Source organism: Lissotriton helveticus, chromosome 7 (genome assembly GCF_964261635.1).
Source record: "Lissotriton helveticus chromosome 7, aLisHel1.1, whole genome shotgun sequence".
Classification (NCBI taxonomy): domain Eukaryota; kingdom Metazoa; phylum Chordata; class Amphibia; order Caudata; family Salamandridae; genus Lissotriton; species Lissotriton helveticus.
This window is the reverse complement of record NC_136068.1, coordinates 31,549,373-31,557,234: the sequence shown is the minus strand read 5'-3', so window position 1 is coordinate 31,557,234 and position 7,862 is coordinate 31,549,373.

Here is a 7,862-nt window from a genome sequence, read left to right as displayed (position 1 = left end):
AGGACATTCAAGGGCACGGGTGAAAGAGGCAAGGACATTCAAGGGCAGGGTGAAAGAGGCAAGGACATTCAAGGGCAGGGTGAAAGAAGAGGCAAGGACAATCAAGGGCAGGGTGAAAGAGGCAAGGACATTCAAGGGCAGGGTGAAAGAAGAGGCAAGGACAATCAAGGGCAGGGTGAAAGAAGAGGCAAGGACAATCAAAGGCAGGGTGAAAGAGGCAAGGACATTCAAGGGCAGGGTAAAAGAGGCAAGGACATTCAAGGGCAGGGTGAAAGAGGCAAGGACATTCAAGGGCACGGTGAAAGAGGCAAGGACATTCAAGGGCAGGGTGAAAGAGGCAAGGACATTCAATGGCAGGGTGAAAGAGGCAAGGACATTCAAGGGCAGGGTGAAACAAGAGGCAAGGTGTGATACGGTCCCGCTATCCTCCCCGCCAGGACTTGGCCCTCTCGAACACGTACCGCCATCCTTTCCTCCAGGACTAAGCCCCCTCGAACATTCCCTATGTCAGGAACGAGTCCCGAAGCAGAAACCATGACGATTAGACCCCCGCCCTTTTCTGTCTTACAGGAACCAACCGGAGGAAGGCATAGACAGGAAGCACATCCCTCTGACCCCGGAAGTTCCACCCCTGAGGCAGCGCCAGAACAAGGAACAAGCATTTGCAATGCAATAGGTCTCGCATTAGGAAAGTTTGAGCTATTGGTATTGTAAATGACACATTTTTTATTTATGTGTTGGTTTTGAAAATAGCGAAATTAATAGCTTTGTCATTTCAATGCCAATAGGTTTACCTTTCACAAATGTGACACCTATAGCATTTGTAATGCAGTATGTGTTGTATTTACGTGACTTAGATGTATCGATATTACAAATAACAATGGCTTTTATTTTTTTTAAGTAATTAATACTTAAATAAAAGTTATTGTAATTTATAATGGCAATAGCTTAAACTTTTGTAAATACCTTTTGCGAAGATTATGTTCAGTGTATTTTATTGTGACGAAAATCCAAGAACAGAAGTGAAATATTAACATCTTTTTGTGACATTTGTAATAAAGCTTGAAACATTGAGAGAACATATTTGAACCAGTTGTTGAATGGTTGCACAGATTGATGCTGTGGTGGCGCTGAGTGATGTGGTGGTGACAAGTGATGCTGTGGCGTTCAGTGATGCTGTGGTAGCGCATAGTGATGTTGTGGTAGCGCATAGTGATGTTGTGGTGCCCCTGAGTGATGCGGTGATGGTGCTGATAGATAGAGTGAGGGCGATAGATAGATAGAGTGAGGGCGATAGATAGATAGAGTGAGGGCGATAGATAGAGGGAGGGCGATAGATAGATAGAATGAGGGCAATAGATAGAATGAGGGCGATAGATAGATAGAATGAGGGCGATAGATAGAGGGAGGGCGATAGAGTGAGGGCGATAGATAGATAGAATGAGGGCGATAGATAGATAGAATGAGGGCGATAGATAGATAGATAGAAGGAGGGCGATAGATAGATAGAATGAGGGCAATAGATAGATAGAATGAGGGCAATAGATAGAATGAGGGCGATAGATAGATAGAATGAGGGCGATAGATAGATAGAATGAGGGCAATAGATAGATAGAGGGCGATAGATAGAATGAGGGCAATAGATAGAATGAGGGCGATAGATAGAATGAGGGCGATAGATAGGGCGATAGATAGATAGAAGGAGGGCGATAGATAGATAGAATGAGGGCAATAGATAGATAGAATGAGGGCAATAGATAGAATCAGGGCGATAGATAGATAGAATGAGGGCGATAGATAGATAGAGGGCGATAGATAGAATGAGGGCAATAGATAGATAGAATGAGGGCAATAGATAGAATGAGAGCGATAGATAGATAGAATGAGGGCGATAGATAGATAGAGGGCGATAGATAGAATGAGGGCAATAGATAGAATGAGGGTGATAGATAGATAGAATGAGGGCAATAGATAGAATGAGGGCGATAGATGGATAGAATGAGGGCGATAGATAGATAGAATGAGGGCGATAGATAGATAGAGGGCGATAGATAGAATGAGGGCAATAGATAGAATGAGGGCGATAGATAGATAGAATGAGGGCGATAGATAGATAGAATGAGGGCAATAGATAGAATGAGGGCGATAGATAGATAGAATGAGGGCGATAGATAGATAGAATGAGGACGATAGATAGATAGAATGAGGGCGATAGATAGATAGAATGAGGGCGATAGATAGAGGGAGGGCGATAGATAGATAGAGGGAGGGCGATAGAATGAGGGCGATAGATAGATAGAATGAGGGCGATAGATAGAGGGAGGGCGATAGATAGATAGAGGGAGGGCGATAGATAGATAGAGGGAGGGCGATAGATAGATAGAGGGAGGGCGATAGATAGAGGGAGGGCGATAGATAGATAGAGGGAGGGCGATAGAGTGAGGGCGATAGATAGATAGAATGAGGGCGATAGAGTGAGGGCAATAGATAGATAGAATGAGGGCGATAGATAGATAGAATGAGGGCGATAGATAGATAGAATGAGGGCGATAGATAGATAGAAGGAGGGCGATAGATAGATAGGAGGGCGATAGATAGATAGAAGGAGGGCGATAGATAGATAGAGGGAGGGCGATAGATAGATAGAGGGAGGGCGATAGATAGAGGGAGGGTGATAGAGGGAGGGCAATAGATAGATAGATAGATAGATAGATAGATAGATAGATAGATAGATAGATAGATAGATAGGGGGAGGGAGATAGATATATGGAGGGCGATAGATAGTTAGATAGATAGAGGGAGGGCCATAGATAGATAGATAGAAAGATAGATAGATACCGTACAATCTATTCCAGTTCCAAGGAAAAGAATCATGTTATGTTATGTTATGTTATGTTAAATGATTCTTGTTGAGCGCACTAACACCCGGGGGTTTCTTGGCGCTGGCTGAAGGGACATGTAAGTGAGCGGAGAAAAGTTTATTCAGAAAGGGTGAACAAAAAAGTCTTGAGAAGTTTCCTGAACTGAAAAAGAGAATTGCTAGATTTGATGATCAGAGGAAGGGAGTTCCAAAATTTGGGGGCAAGAAAAGCAAAACGACGGCCGCCAAATTTATGAAGCTTAAATTTGGGGGTGACAACCAAGTGATGGGAGGCTGAGCGAAGAGAACGGGCAGGTTGATACAAGGTAATCAGGGATTTCAGAAAAGCAGGGCAAGAGCAGTGAAGGGATTTGAATACCAAGCAGCCCATCTTAAAGGCTGCTCTCTCCTTCACTGGCAGCCAATGAAACCTGCGGAGCAGAGGCCTCGCCGAATGCCACTTAGGGATCTTGAATATGAGGTGGGCTGCCTGGTTTTGTACAACCTGGAGGCGGTGTGAAAGGAATCGCGGAAGTGCATGATAGAGGGAATTAGAAAAATCAAGGCGCAATATGACAAGGGACATGACAACCTGACACAGGGCCGCATGTGGAAGTAGGTGCCTGATCTTCCGGATTTTTCGGAGTTGGAACATACACGAGGAAATCGTGGCACCCACTTGGGCCTTGAGTGACAGTTCGGCGTCGATCGTCACCCCCAGACTCCTAACGGCCTTGAGTGGTGTCGGGGGGGAGCCCAAGTCGGGAGGCCAAAACTGCGGACCCCAAAAAGCGGCACTGGAACCAGGAAGAAGTAGCTCAGTCTTTCCAGGATTGAGTTTTAATTGATTCTGATTCATCCCCTTCATGTCCGCATTAAGAGCGGGGCAAGAAGGGGAAGAAGGGGTATAGATTAATATAAAACAGTAACATTAATATCCATCAATGGTAGGGGGAGAAAGAGGAACCCAGTTTTTGTCCCACTTAAAAAGCCCTCTACGGAGTACAAAGGGTCTAGGCAGCAGTTTACTTAACAGGTCAAACGCACATATTTTTCTTCCTGCACTTGCCTGGGGCCTGGCTCAGTGTTTACACTATAAATAGTTAAGGGAGCCAGGCGATGGAGCTACACATCACAAGGATAAGGAATGAAAGAATGGAGAGATACACCAGACAAAGTGGAGATAGATGAAAGAATAAAGAGAAAATGCAGAGAATGGATAGATAAAAGGGAGAGGACAGATGAGGAATGTGCGTAGAGACGCAGGGGATAAGGGAAGGAGAGAAAGAGTTAAGAGAACAGAGAAATGCAAGGGAGAATAGAGCTTAAGAGTGAAGAGCAAATGAAAGAGTGGAGAAAAACAGGTAGTACAGAGAAAAGAAGAGGGTTCAGAGATGCAAGGGAGAATGGAAAGGTTCCGGAGCGAGATGTAGAGCCTAGAGAGCAGAGAAAGAGGAGTTGGTCCGGAGAGAAAGAACGAAAGACAAAGAAGAAAACCATAAGAGGAGAAATGTGAACTGTAAATAAAGATAAAAAAGACTGAGGGGAGAATGGGAGCACGTAGAGAAGAGTGAAATGAAGGGATAGAAGATAGGGGACAAAAAGGGCCTAACGTAATTTAGTAGAAAAAAAGAGAGAGAAGTGGTGAGCTAGACATAGTGCACAATGGAAACATCACCAGAGACTGGATAGAAGGGAAAGTGGAGAGATACGTGTAGGAAAGGTGGGGCGGGGTGAATGAAGAAAAGCAGTGAGATACAGAGCCACTGTGAGGCGGGTAGAAGGAAGATATATATGGAAGTCTGGACAGATATGGCAGACAGAGGCAAGAGCAGGGGACAGTTAAGAGATAGAGGGGACAGAGCGAAAGGGACAAGAATTCGGTACTGCTGCGCAGTCGCTCACAGTGAAGGTGAGGATGAAGTAAACATGCTTGCAGTGCAGGAATTCAAATACGGTGGAGGAGCGGCGGGCTGGCCCCACTGAAGCGGTAGAAAGATGTGAATCGGGTATAGAGGGGAGGGCGGTCTCTGGAAGGATGAGGGAGTCATACGACTAGGATGGTGCAAGCCACGGAAGAAAGGATTGAGTAACACTGAACTGCGAAAGGGCATGCTGAAGCAGGAAAGTGCAGAGGATTACACAAGCACTACACAGTGGGACGGCTGGGGGCCCCACTGTGACTGCGGGCGAGGATTTCAGACTTAGTAGTTGGGCACATTAAGAGGCGGGGAGGAGGGGGAGGGGGGTGGTGGTGGTGGTGGGATTAGGCCGCAAAAAGTGGGAAGTCGGCCTGAGCTCTGACAGGAATGTCACCCGCCAACAAGCCTTTCAGGCAGGAGCGCCGCATGCCCCCGGCCTGAGGAGACCCGCGCCTCAGGCCTCCGGTCTGAAGTGCGCACCCTGCCTGAGGAGCGTCTGGTGCCCCCCCGGCCTGAGGTGCGCCTTCTCCCCCCCCCCTATCCCGTACCCCGTACCCCGGCAGTTAGTTCATGCCCCGTCCGGCGCCCCCCACACCGGCCTGTGGCCCGAGTTACCTCAGACTCCGCTGAGGAGAGGCGCTCCCTTCCCGGCACCTGGCACTTTCCTCCACCGGTGGCCTCCTCCCTTTCCTGGATCCCTGCCGCCCCGTTCTCCATGCGGCCACGCACAGGCCGGAAACAGTTCACAGACTTCAGCGTAATGGATCACGGCGCATGCGCAAGCACTGTGCTTTAAAGGGACAGCACACGGACGAGCTGCGCTCGCTAAATTATAGGTTTCTAAATAAAAGAGCACTATCCGTCCACGCTTGCGCTGTCATTCTAGGCATGCTTCTGGTCATCGGCTGACCACGCTCCACACGTCAATGGTTGTGCTTTTGGTCAGGTTGGTGCAACTACGGGAATGCTAATGTAACAGGCTGAGGATCGCCGGGCGCGGTGGGAACGCACGTCGCCGTGAGCGTGCACAATGGATCGCCGGAAAAGTTAGCCGCCCTCCGAGTCTGCCTGCTGCAGACACTGACCCGCTGCAGAAGGAAAGGGAAACGCGGAAAGAGCCGGTGAGTGGGGGTGGGGGGCAGAGAGGGAATGTGTGTGTGTGTACGTGTGTGTGAACAGTGTGCTGCATGTGGCCATCTCTTGTCTGAATGCTGGTTTGCCTGCAGGACAGGAGATGTGCACGGCTCCGGGAGGCTGGGCATGCGCGTCCACGATGTGCAATCGGTGCTCGGCGCTCGTGCACCAGTCGATCTCCCTTGAGACCCAACTTGACAGCAATAGGTCGAGAGAGCTCGACCTAAAAAACGGAAGCAGAGACCAGAACGCCGTTGGAGCATCGTGGCAGGACACTCGGACTGGAACTGAAGAAGGAGAGCAGGCGAACACCGAAGAAGACGTGTGGACGGAAGATTGGTGGAGTCCCAAGGAGGTGGTTGAAGAGCGGCCGCGACTCACTGGAGAGTTGCGGCGGACCGTGTGAGTACCCGTATTTCCATCTTCAGAGCACACTAGGTGCTCGCTGTAAATACCCTGTAAAATACTCTTAGTCACAAGCGTCGTGATAGCTACACTGTATAGTACTTGTAAAGCACCCTTCACTGTGTATAAAGCCCTCCCCCTCACGACCCTACCAAACACTCTCTCGCTTCATACCTACCCCTTCCCCCTCGATACCTTGCCCTTCTTCACGGGCTTCTTTCCATCCCTCACTACCCCGGGTGACGGTAACTGGTACACCTACTCACTAGAGTCCCAGACAGGACTAACGGTACCTTTTTCTTTCCTCTTATGGCCCTCCGAGGATCCTCCCCGATTCCGGACCCACCACCTGTCCTCGAAGAAAGGAACCCGGACCCAAGACCCGAAGAGGACTCGGACACCCTCCCTTGGAACCCTTTTTGTTTATGACATAACTGTTTTCTGACTTGTGTGAAATAAAACACCGGCATAGCCCACTATATCCGGCCTCCTTGCCTGATTTTCCAGCTTGCGGCACACCCACGATCACATCTGGTGTCAGAAGTGGGATCCGCTGGAAGCATGGAGGCCGTCGTGAAAAGAATGACTGAGTCCCAGGAACAATTGGGAAAATTGATGGAACAGTTCCTGAAAACCGCGGAGGATTATAGGGGTCAGTTACATGACTTCCTCAAGGGCCAGGGGGTCGTTCATGAGCAAGCCATGGGAAAGCTGACTGACGCCCTAGGACAGCAGAGACCAATGACCTCCCTCCCTTCCGTGGTCCTGCAGAAGTACGTACCGGGGGACGACCCGGATTATTTTTTTACCAACTTTGAAAGGCTATCCCAGGCCGCCAATTGGCCTGTTGATCGATGGGGCCAATACCTGGGGCCCCTTTTGACCGGCGACCTGCAAGCCGCATATCAACAGGCCAACGTCCAGGGCAACACCCCGTATGCGGATATAAAGAAATGCATTCTGGAGCACCTAGGAATAGACGAGGATACATACAGAATAAAGCTGAGACAGGCCAAGGAGGGGCCCCAAGAAAATCCTAGGGCCCTCTCCTTTAGGATCAAGGATCTTGCGAATAGGTGGCTCAGACCAGAAGCCTCCTCACAGGAAGACATTCTCGGGAAGATATACCTGGAACAGTTTCTGAACTCCTTGCACCCGGCCACACAGCGATGGGTGAGGCAACACTCCCGCCTCACATTGGAGACGGCCGTCGAAACAGCCTGTGCCTATAGCCGAGCCCAAGAACTCCAGCGAAGCAAGGAGGAACACCCTCATAGGCCCCACAACGCGACAGCCACTCGACCACCCCAACCGCTACTGCCCCGGAGACCAGAGGCTTCTCCCCTCTTACCCTCACCTGTCCTGTACCATCCTCCTAACCCCGGGCTCCAGTGTTATAACTGTGGCGGTTTTGGTCACATAGCTCGCATGTGCCCACAGAAGGAGGAGCCGATTGAGATTGGCCTAGTACGGAACTATGTCTGCACCACTCCGGGTACTGCACCCCCCCCCCCCCGTTTCACTACCCTGTGTCTACTGAT